This window comes from Aptenodytes patagonicus, chromosome 3, assembly GCF_965638725.1.
Source record: "Aptenodytes patagonicus chromosome 3, bAptPat1.pri.cur, whole genome shotgun sequence".
Classification (NCBI taxonomy): Eukaryota; Metazoa; Chordata; class Aves; order Sphenisciformes; family Spheniscidae; genus Aptenodytes; species Aptenodytes patagonicus.
This window is the reverse complement of record NC_134951.1, coordinates 81,549,547-81,562,156: the sequence shown is the minus strand read 5'-3', so window position 1 is coordinate 81,562,156 and position 12,610 is coordinate 81,549,547.

The window sequence follows — 12,610 nt, the reverse complement described above, 5'->3', positions numbered from 1 at the left end:
CCAAGAAAAAATGCTTATAAAGCGATATGTCTCTCTTATCTATTCACCTTATTTAAGAAAGGTACGATTGCAAATGAAGCACCTTTGCTTTTCTAATCAGGTTCTTCTAACAGTTTTAAAAATCCCGGCTGCTTCCAGTTTATGCTTGAGATAATCACAACGTGTTACTTACCACCGAGTAAATGGAACAAAGAGCAGTCAGACCAGTCCAGTAGTCCACTTAGGTTGCATGGCAATGCTGAGGAAGCTGAAGGTGCCTACAAATTCATTATCCCTAATATCAAAGATCAAACGAGTCAAGTGTTGCTCTGCAGCACAGCACATAAATTACTTTATAGGGGAATTCTCATGCATCCTGATGAACCTATGAAAACTGGCAGACGCTAATGGGCAGTAAAATAATTTCTCTAGAAGTTCACTTCTGCTGTTTGTTTGCATACCTCTCTGGAACAGAAGAGAAATTTGCTAGTGTTTCCACCTGAATCCTCCTCCCACACGTTGAAAACAATGAAATTCTACTTGAATTAGGACAACGGGAGAGGCAATTTAAAGGGGCCCTAAGGATTCAGTCTCTTAATCACGACTGTGACAAAATGCTGTCATCCTTGCTGGCAATTCCCTAGCAAATTACGGTACACCAGTGTAACAGGAGGAGACCTTGCGTTGCGAAGAAACCTGACTAGATAACCAGATCTTCATCTTCTGATTCCCCTGCCCTTGCAATGTTAAAGAAATCCTAGTGATCACCAGTTCCTCTGCCATTCGGGAGCTACATTTCGACCCTGACGTTGTATCTAAAGTTGTTCAGAAGCCAAAGTCAGTGCAGGCTTCGGTTTCTGAATAACCCATTTAATGAGGAGGGCATTTCAGTAGGACTGTGTGAATGCACACCAGCAGCCCCATTAGGCTGCAATAGGAGCTTAAGAGTTTTTATTATAGGGGCAACCTAAAATCGCTCACTCCAGCTGAACTGTGGTTTGGACTGCTCCCCAAAAGGGGCTTCCTTCCTGCGTGTAAGACAGAAATTGCATTGCTGGGCAGCTTTTCCCTGGGAGGTACTGGAACCCCCTTCCTCAGATCTAGGCTGCGCCAAGTCTAGCAATTGTTTTAGCCTGTTAAAAAGGAAATGCATAATTAGAAACTTGGGAAAGAGCTGAGGGACTTCAGAGAGAACTTCCCAAAGCAAAGAAGACCTAAAGAAGGGGTTAAGGTTTGTTCTTTTAAGTCATTGCTGGGCTGATTTCCTGCTAAGCAATTGCTCAAATGTAGAGATTTTGTTGGACTGTCAGTGGTAGGTTAAATAGAGTCAAATAAAGGCATGTTTTTATTATCTGCACGTAATTAAAGGTAATTTAAAATGTAAGGAGAAGGCAGGTAGTGTAAAGGCCAAAAAAATACTTCACGGATCAATCCTGTCTTCAAAAGATTGTGATGTTTCTAACAACTTATTGTTTGCTGGTATATCAGCAAGTGCCAAACCCAAATCATTGTTTCAAATTATGTTCCAAAACAAAACAAAGAAATTGCCAACCTCCGTTAAGCACCACAAAGAAACAAAGTGTACATATTTGAGGGTGATTTTTGAAATATTGTAATTCTTATGACCCTCATAGGTTGCAGCTACTGTCTCTCAAATCAATCCCTGCTTTGTCATTACCACCGCAGTCTTCAAACGTTGGGTATTTGAATCTTAGCATCCTTCCTCTAAGATGCTTAAATAACTGGAAATTCTGTGTGATGGTTTTATACGTTAATCATCTAACACAGTGCTGCTGACCAGAAGGGATCCTTACTGCAGCCATCCAGCAAACAGGTCACTTACAGTCCCGCTACTTCTGAACGTATATGTATATATACATTCGATTTACCTTGTTACCGGATGCAACCATTTCATAGAGAGCTGCTGGAGACAACTGCTTGAGAGACTTTACTAATGCCTGTTGCTAGAGTTTTAAAAAAAAGAACATAAAAACCAAAGTGCAACAGCACACTCTGTTAGCTAAACTTTTGGAGGATACCTACCTTTCTCACCTTTTTTGACAGATCTTCCCTAAAGAGGCAAGTATGACAACAGTCCACTTACTTACTTACATTCGTGACCACAGGTTGAGAATCTTCCCCTGAGAGGACTTGTAGTGTCACCTAATGATGATAGTGTGTTACACTGTTCAGGTGTTGAACATGTCGATTGATAACGTAGTTTGTGAGATACTGCTGTGTGCTTTCATGCTTAAAGACTGGGAAAATCTGGGTAAATAGCTAATACCAGTCTACTTGCAAAAGGACAGGTTGATTTACTGTACTGCAACTGGCGTAAATGAGAGCAACTGTGTTAACTAAGGAGTTATGTCTCACTATGTGGGAGATGTTGTTATATATACATATAATTTTTTCCTTTTTTTTGATATACACGCAATACTTGTCTGGTGTATATATGATTTGGTTTTGTGCAGGAGGATTTCTAAATCTGGTTGCTAACTGCTATTAGGGTAGTAATTGTTACATTTAATTAATAATGTTATTGAAGCCATGACTCTACTCTCCTTACAAATGTGAAACTAATTTCTGAACTCATGCAAGCATATATTGAGCTTCTACATATCATCTTCCTTGCCCTCAAGAAGCCCTGCAGGGCAGCAAACTTTGCTCCTCCAAATTTGGCTTGGTCCAAGGTGTTACTGAAAATAAAAATATGTCGCTCACAAGAATCAACAAGCAAAAAAATGAGGTAGACTATTTAAAAATTTCTCGCAGATTATTTCACTATTCTGAAGTGTATGAAAATGAATATTTACCAGCTATAAGCCAATGATTGGAAGTCAAGGATGGAGAGTAAGAAATGTAATGCCACAGTGCAAACCAGGACATGGCACGTTGCTGTATCTAGATTCGTCACATTCGCCTCCGTTATGCTCCTGTGAAATGACTTAGAAATGATGAGTACGGTAGGAATCATTCACAGTGAATTTTGAAGGAGAAGAAAGACTTACCTAACAGCTAACTTGAGTTAAAAAAAAATAAAAAATAGAAAAAGATCATACTTCATTCATGAATTTGTGGTTGGACGGAAAACTATGGGGAGTCTAATTTAAATCTGAAAAGCACTGATTTTGATTGGTTTGCTTGGCTGAGGTTCAGAATACAACCTCTTTCTTCAGGTCAAATGAAGTCTAAGCAGAGGACTAGACCTTAATATTCACGTTCTTCTTTCCTTAGGCTAACAGAGTGTATGCACAAAGCCAGGCAGGGGAACCATGAGAAGGAAAAGACCCCATTTCCTTCCACTGTACCGCAGTCACATAGCTGGCTGGCCACTGGTGAATGGTGATGGGAATTGACTCAGTCTCCAAGCTTTAACTGGAAGTCTGTTGCAAGTGATGGTGGTATAAACCTGAAGCTCAGTCTTAAGTAAAGACAGCTCAAAAAATCAAAATCAAAATATTTTGGTTTTATTATATATAAAAAGTTATAGCAAAGACCATAATCTTTAATCCAGACACCTTCGACAAGAGAAGTACTACTAAATGACAGTAGCTGTTCTTGAGGCAAGACTTAAGCCATCTACTCTCACAGTTCTTGAGGGTGAAAGCATTCCCAAAATAGGATTCTGTATCTTTTCTTTTCCTTTTTCCCCCCGCTCTTCTCTCTTTATGACCAGTGGATTGAAAACGGCAGAAGAAATACTGAAAAAGTGAAATTTTTCAGTATGTTAAGTGTGATAAGTGTGCTTTAAAGTGTACTGCGTAATCAGCATCCCTTTCCCGAATGGCATATTTCTGCTGACTGCCTTTTTATGCAAGATGTATTCAGCCTATTCTCCATGAAAAGTGCAGCTTCCAGCAACCTGTAAAAAGAATCGCCTTTTCTTACAAAGTCTTTTAGAGCTTTTAATTCATGTAGAGTGAAGAAAGTAATTTCAAAACAGCTATGAAGCGGGCAACTGCCTTTCCCTTCCTGAGGTTTCCATGGGTTTGTCCTCTTGAAGGAGATTGTCACCATGACTTTCAGCAACAGAAGGAATTGCTCCAGTGCAATGCGCAAAGCTCTTCAGCTACAAGTGGAAGGGAAGATAATGCCTTTGCATCCACCTCAGGATTTCTACTTGGAAGCCTAGTAACAAAACACTGAAGTAAAAATAGTTAGAAATACTTGGTATTTAGTGTCAAAGTTTCTCAACTGAGGCATCTCAAATATATCCATGGAAAACACCCTCCTACCCTTTACTGTTACTCTTCAGTTACCGTTCAGTATTTCTGTTCAAATGATGTATTAGTTGGTCTAAAGCTGTTGAAACTTCACTTTCCAGAGTTCAATACTAATTAAAAAAAAAGTGTATACTCTATAAATGATTTCTTTTGTGTAGAAGTTCATGTTGCTTTGTTAACTCTGAGACAATTTATAGAAATGTTTGTCTTTTTTGAAAAACATTTTTAAAATGTGGATCTTGTTTTGAATTACGATTGAAGCTTAACCCAAATTTTTACAGGGACAGGCAACAAATTACGTCCACGAATACTTCAAATATGCTGGGGATCACTGTTTTCCTCTGATCTTCCTGAGTCAGAACATTGGCAATATTAGGAAAATGAAGTTTTGCTAAAGTCTTTGGGAAAGACTAAAGGGAAAGATTTTGTGCCATCCTTCAGATGGCTTTCGCAAGGCACTGTGAAGCATGACGCCTGGAGAAGGCAGTCATGCCATGCCTCTGTCTCTCAGGAGAGCTGCTTGATATCCATAAGGTTTCCTGGAGCTGTGCTTCCTCCTGAAAGACTGGGATTCTGTGTACCTATCTAGTTGTTTTCTTCTGTCTTCTTGTTTTCTTTTTCTTTAATGTTTAAGCCAAAAAATGTATCAAACTTCTGTGGCTAAATTTAGGCATGTGACTCCAATCCAATAACTTAATTTCTGCAATTGCTTTATTCAGTGTGATTGAGCCTGATACAATTAGTTTGGTGAGTAAAGCTGAGAATATGCATGCCTCTCCGTGTCTGGGGGCAGGGGGGAAATGGCGGTTGTGGGGGCTGAATTATCCTACTTTTCAAAAGTTCTTGGCTTTGGTAGGAATCGCAGGTATTTATCTCCACTGATTAACAGGCAACTTATTTAGGTGTTTAACTTTAGGCACCCAGATAGGTTGAGTTTTGGGTTGGTTTGTTTCTTGAGTTTGGATATAAGTGAGGAGAGGGTGGCGTTGTATATCTTGTACGATGTAAAAGCACGGAGGGAGAGAACTGGTTGGAAGTCGCATATGAAGATATGTCTAGGAGGAATAGGATGAAAGCTAAGCAGAGTAATACATATGCAGCATATGAGAAAAAAGATAGCTTGCAAGTGAGATAGATACATTTGTCTATAAGAGTGTTTTCCAAGACAAGCAAAGGAAATTTTAGCATGTGTGGACATTTGAAAGGGGTCTGGATTAAAGGAGGCATTTGCTGGACCCTGCATAGAAATGGGTTTCATCTCTGCTATCGTCTCTGGATATTTGGCATGAAACACAGTGATTTTGCTTGAAAATACGTGGGGCGGCCAAAAGCTTGTAGCCACTCGTGCCTCGCTGAGAGATCAGCTTCCATAAAACTGAGTTCCTTTAAAGAAGGTGCCATGCTGTCAGCACATCTGTCTCGAGAAAGGGAAGGAAGCGCTGAAGGTGGAGGATTGCTGTTCATTAATTGCATCATATTGAGCTTCCAGGCAGACAAGTACTTGAGACAGCCAAAAGGTGGAGATTTTTAGGTTCCTCCCCCTGCTTTTCCTTCTCCTCCCCCCTTCCCAAAAGGGATGCTTTGCCAAAACCTCCTGTGGCAAAGCAAGGGTTTTTAAAGAAAAGTCAGGACCAAAGAAAGAGTTTTGGAGAGTGGGTTAATTTCAGTCCTTTCTTTTCTGGAAGGAAGACTTGTAATGTGTACACTCTATCATGTTACACCTCTTCTTCACTGTTATTCAGGGTGCAAATCTGAAAAATTAAAAAAATGTAAACAAAAAGAAAATAGGGGCACAAGTCATTACCCAGTCTTGCAAATACAAGAGTTTTCAGCTTCCAGTGGTTGCTCTGAGAACAAAAATCTTAAGAATTATGGAGGCATTCATACTTCATCCAGTTTTATTCTCGTATGGGTTACTCATGGAAAAACTTCCTATGCTTTCAACACAAATTTTTTCCGGGTAAAATCTATAGAATCTAGCTAATGTTTAAGAACTTTTTTAGCGTAAGAGTTCACTAATAAAATGAGTTTGTGGATTTTCTAATTTCCTGATCAGAAATGTATACCTGACCTATTAACTTAATATTGTTTCAGTTTTGCACACTGTAATCTTCTATTTCTAGATGTAAAATGGGGAGAAAACTTTTCAGTGCATGACAGCAGTTGCTATTTGAATAGAAATATATTTACTATAAGAGTACGCAACAATGTGTGAGACAAGACATCTGCTGAAGATTAAGTCTTGAATTAAATTCTATTCTTATCAAAGCTGTCAATGTGTTGGGGCTTGAAGTGAAGGTTTTTTGTTTTTTTTTCCTAAAGGAAGGTGCCTTGAAGGTAAAGCAGTTCTTTTTCTACTGCTCAGATTGTCCCTGTCCTTGACATCTGGACAGACAGAATCAGGATTGAATTCCTGGGGATACGTGGCATCTGCCACAAGATTCTGAAAGTGAAATGCATGTTAAATTACAGACTTGGACAATACTGAAATTTTCCCTCTGGTTTCTGAAACAAAATTTTTGCCAAGCCAGTGTTAAACACAAATAACAAGCTGTCTAAGGGACAGAATTGGAGAAGGCTTCAATGAGTGGTGTTTGTGGGTTTTTTACTAGTATAAAACAGCAATAAATATAACATGGTTGAGATTTGTTTTGATTCAACTGAAGATTAACAACTTGTTCAAAAAAGCTGAAGAAGGCGAATAAATGCTTGCAATGTGCCTGCAAGACTATTAGTGTATTACATTAACAAGGATGCAAGTGGAAAGTCCATGATTGAAAGTAACCTGCCAGCTTAAATGAGCACAGCTGGCAGCATCAGCAGATTTCAGGTTTGAGAAGTTCCCAGGTATGAGAGTACCTCTGAAAGAACAGAAGTGTAATTCAGATTTAAAATGCTTGGTACCTCTTACGTGATGGCCGTTGTTTTCTCACCCGTGTATCTGGGATACTGAGTGTGATACTCTGAAATACCACTGCAATCGGGTCAGAAGTTTCCAGTGCTCACTGGGAGAAAATTTCCATAGCATGGTGTGGAACAACATTAAGGACAAACGACAAAATACCTCTTGAATTAGGAGCTATCAAAAGCACTAATGCAGGTAGACAGGATTGGGATCAATCTCTCTTTCTGTTCCCACACAGAAGTTAGGCACACAGATTTGTAAAGAAAAGGACAAGGCTTGAAGGTTCAGCGTTTTCTACAGCAAGAATGCTGACGTGAGCACGCTGGACAGTTATCTTGGTGCAAGTGTGTAGCACAACATTGACTAGCCAGCTATCACAAACTGTAAGTTTGTACTTGCTGAGGAGGGGACAAAGATATTATCACTGAAGGATTTTGTACAACTAAATTCCTAGCAATAATAAAGTTGGGTATCCCTGAATTCATATTCTGTCTTTTAGAGACCTGGGTGAATTAGCCTGTGGTTCTATCATTAACTTTTAAAATAAATTATTCACCTTCTTCAATTATCTTATATATACAGGGGAATGTACGAGCTCTTACGAGATGATGAGAGGAAACTTGGGGAAGAAGTTTTCTCAGGTCCAAGGGAATAAAAAGAAATAGCTATCCCAGTTAGATCCACTGCTGTTTAGTTGGTCTGATCTGAGAATTTGATGTTAGGCTGTTGGAATCAGCGTCGAAAGTAGGAGACTTCGTGTACCACATTACCAAAATTGTGCCTCTGCAGAGTGTTTTGAACTAGTTAACCACTAATTGAGGCCACCGGTGTTTAACATGAAAAGATAGCGCAGATTTTCTAGGCAAGGGAGCTATAACTTTTCCTATCAACCTGCAAGAATATTTATGATAATTCAGGAATGCAGTGAACATCTCCTGATCTGAGCTAGACATAAAAAGTAGTTTCATAGGAATGAGCAACTTTAATTAGGATAAAGGTCAGACGCAAGGTGAATAAGAAAAACATCTAAAGTTAAAGTGGCTTACAAAAAATCCAGCTATTAGTCATCATGCTTTGGGGAATAAGTGAGTCAACAGAACCACAAAGGTGATGCCTCTCTGATGGGACACATTACAAAATAATCTGCATAATCAGGAGTGAAGGATCACGTCTTCCGACGTAACGACTAACCACTGTTAGACAGGACATCAAACTACATGGACCAGTAGTGCTAGGTCACAGCTGACATTTTCTTAGCGAGGGCAAGAAATATTTTCTGGCCCTGGGAAAGCGTCAAATGTGCAGAGATTTCAAAGATGGGCTCGGGTGTCTGCAGTGTCTCCTAGGCACTCCTGGCACTGCCTCCCGTGGCACGTGCACTGGTGGTTATTACATGATGCGGTCCCCACACATTCATCATTTGCTGCTCAGTCGTCATCTCTGTGGTATCTGCATGTGGTAGTGGCAGCATGGACTGCTAGACAAAAAGATAAGGCTTAAAGAGTCCCTTTTTACTATGCGGACTTTTTTTTTTTAAACAAATTGGAAGTGCAAAATGAACTGATGTCTGCAGCATGCTGGAACTAAGTGGGACTAAAACGAGCAGTTTGGTAAAAATGCAAGTGTTCAAAAAGCATCCAGCAGACAAAATGCACCCTTGTGAGAGAATCAGGCTGGATTTGCATTACCAGAGAACAAAGATTGTGAATTTTTCTTTTGACATGTAATTACTTTTCATTATGCATTATTAGCTTATCGGATGCTTACTTTCATTACAAATGGTTCCAGAGAAAATAAGGATGGGATACTACCAAGGAAAATTTCTGTGTAATATTTGCACCGTGAAGTAGAGCAGCTTACCAAGATGGAGATCCTGAAGACTTGCCCAAAGTGAGACAGTGAGTCAGTGGGGCTCAGAATCAGCTCTCCTGGCTTCCAGTCTCTTGTGCTGTACATTATATCAACCATCTTCCCACAGCTAAACTTGTTAGGTGGCATAAGGCAGGAAAAAGCGTCCAAGACCAAATTAACCTTTGCTGAATTCAAAACAGGAAACTGTAGGAAACATTTGTGTTTGTCAGAGCTTGATGGGTATGTTTAACGCAGAAAGGCTGAAGTTTGCAAAACATTTTACACTCCTGGTCATGAAACAGAGGACCACAAGCATGTCTGTACGTCCCAGAAGCTGCTCTCCAGGTCTGAGCCCTGTATGACAGGAAGAAGCTGGCATTAGTTTGCCCACTGTCTCCCTGAGAAGACCAACGGGAGCTTCTTTAAGGAGCTGTTGTGTCAGTAGTTTCTCTTTTCTCTGCGTTTGCCGCTTTCCAGTGAATGTTGCTTTGCTGATTTATTCCTTGTCCAGTTTTAAAGTTGCTGGCAACACAGACCTGTTCTTCTGCTCTGTGTGGTCCTTCTACCGTGTATGTTCCTCTGAGCAGACCTGTCCAGGATGGTGCACAACACACATGGCGTGTACAAAACGGAAAAAAGACTTAGAGGAAAATATGGGGGTGACTTGATCAGTTCGGGAGTTTTTCACTTTCTTAAAAGTAGTAATATGAAAATCTTTCTATCAGATGTGGAGAAGTCCTTCCTGGTGAAGCAAGTGCGGGTAAGATGAAGGGTTGGGTATATAGAGTAGAGGTAGGTCGCATACAGCTTGGAAGAAAGAAGTTAATTGGGTTCAGAGCAGTGTAAGAGAGGAGACAATGGAGGGGGCTAAAAAGTGGCTCGTAGCTGTAAAAGTAGGCTCCCTGTGAGTGCAAATAATATCTAGATTGAGTTAAGTTCCAGTTCTTTCCTATGAGCCAGCTGCATCAAGATGATGAAAAACAGCATCAGAGTTATGCAAAACTGTTGCTATCAGTCAGTGGAGATATTAACTCAAATGAGGTAAAGAAGAAAACAGTTTTCTACCAGGTAGGTTCCCTGCTGATGAGAGGCAGAGAATTTGCTTTCGGTAACCCCTCGTTGCTACAGCTGTCCAAGTGCTTTTATTTCCTACGGATGAGGGAGTTACCTAGAGCAAGAAATCAGGAAATAATCTTGGCAGTAGAGAGCTCAGAAGAGGCTGTAAGCTTTGAGGCTGCATTCAAGGCACTTGCTAATTCCAGAACGTGAGATAATCTAGATTTTGGCACGAGTTGCCAGGTGAATACTAAAAACACTACCCTCATCTATAAAATATAAAATAGTACTCATTAACACTGTATATTTACCTTTCCTGTGGAGCAGTGAGGAGGAGGAAGAAAAGTGTTAAACCAGTAAAGAAGGAGAAAAAAAACAACGGAAAAGAAGTTGATTTGTTTTAAAAAATTCTGCAATTACAAATTAGGACTTGTACCTTTTTTTCTAGAGGTGATAATATTACGTAGCTGCGAAGCACCCAGTTTGTCTTAAGCCTTACAGTAATCTCCATGAAATGTTCAAAGGAGGGGGAAAGGAGAGACTATGGATTCCCGACTGCCTTAAAGCTTTTATTGATATTAAAAGAACTGCAAGAGGAATATGGCCTGTTTGATTCTTAGCACCGCAAACTTTTATAAAGAGCGATGATGCTCAGGGCAAAGATGAATATTCCCAGTAAAAGTATGTTGTTTTGGTTATTAATGATAATGTCAGAAAATCTGAGGACTTCTGTATTTGAGACTTGAACATTAACTTTTTAACTTACCCTGACATATCTCAGCACGAAAAGTCACATTTACATTAGTGCCCTTTGAGAACTGTGTGGCCTGAAGGATAAGAAAAGGTGGTGTTTGTTTATGGTAGGGTCTCTCTACAGGACTCCTGCTAGGATGTTTATGATGAGGCAAGTACTTTCTGCCATCAGACTCCTATGGTCCCTGTTTGAAGCAGAATACATCTTTGGTGCGTGGGGTTTTTTTGTTTTGTTGTTGTTCGGGTTTTTGTTTGTTTGGGTTTTTAAGATTATCCTTTAGGCCAGGATAAAGCAGTAAACAGTATCTATTATTCTACCACTTCTCTTTGCAGCCCCAGTGGTCCATTGTGCCTGTCCCTCTTTGCAGTTTTTAAAGAAACGGCCCGTTAAGAATGGTGGATGGCTTTTTTTTGTGTCATCTACTTGCTCCCACTAGCTCACTCACCGCAACTTGGTTTAAATAGCTCTAGTCTTCTAAGCAATATCATTAAGATGTTGAAAGGGATATTCTAGCTCAAAATTTTGAGTTTGGATCAAAAGTACTCTGCTCTCAAGTTTGCTGATTTCATCCATCTTTGAGCCAGACTCTCCCTCTTAAGGGCTTTCATGGGAGCGTCAGTTTATTTTGTTGTTTTTCCCCGGTCGGTGCTGTCTAGTGCGGCAGGCCTGAAGTCATTGGAAGTTTGATCATTGACTTTCATGAGGGAAACCTCAGGATCTGAGCATTTGAGACGGAGAGGGTACTTAGCAGTACTCAAGCAAAGATCTGACTAAATCAACGGGAGTTTTGCCACCTTCAAAAAATGCAGGATGGCACTCCGCCTTCGCCTTGCCCGCCCAAATGCTAAGGGGGGGAAGCAAAACAAATCAAAATCAACATGTTGTGCTCCGTTCAGACTACTTGAAAAGCAAATGTTTTTCAAAATGTGTGTGCATTAAAACCCCTGGAGAAAAACAGTCCTATTTCTTAAATACTAAAAGTAGAAAACCTGACACATAATTATTCCAGAGGCTTAACGCTGACAATGTATGAACTTAAAATGGGTAAGACCACTGCATCTTTTCACACATTGTCGTTTCCTCTGTAGGAAGTTATATGTTAGTACGTTGGGGTTACGAAGCGGTGAGTTCTTATAAAGAGCTCTCCCAGAACCATCTGTAGGCTTTTTCTTGTTTCAGCCTTGTGTATGAGGAAAACGATGTGCCAGATTAAAACAAAACCCAGAAGCTTCTTACGAAAATGGCACGTACGTCCTCAATCAATGCCTCAACAGTAGTATCGGTAGGACATTCCGCCCCAGCGTCCAGGAGAAAGCAGCTGACAAGCAGAGATAGAGATACGCTTCTCTATTACATATATATCCCATCAAATGCGCTCATTTTTCTTAAGAGGGAAAAAAGGGGGAAAAAAAAGAAAAAGGCAGGTCATGGGAAAGTAGGTGTTTATTCTTTAGGGGTGGGACGTTCTGACCTTCGAAAGGTGGGTTTCACCCCCGGGTTCGGAGGGTGCCGGCCCGGCTCGGCGCTGCTCCCCGGGGCGGCGGCGGGAGGCGGGGGCTGCAGGGACGCGGCTCCGGCACCACGGGCGGCGTTAACTGCGTGTGCGTCCCCCCCCCCCGAACTGCAAGTTGAAAGATCATTAAACAAATACCTGCAATACCCAACCACACTCTCATTTTCGCACGGCGTCCCCAGGCGATTAAAGCTGCACATGGGTCAGCTGGTGCCCGAGAGCTGCGGGAGCGGCCAGGGGCTAGTTCCCGCGGGGAAAGTGTCTGGGGACTTGCGCTGTCCCGGGGGAATAAGGCGGGGAATGAGGGACAGGTCTTACGAACCCGG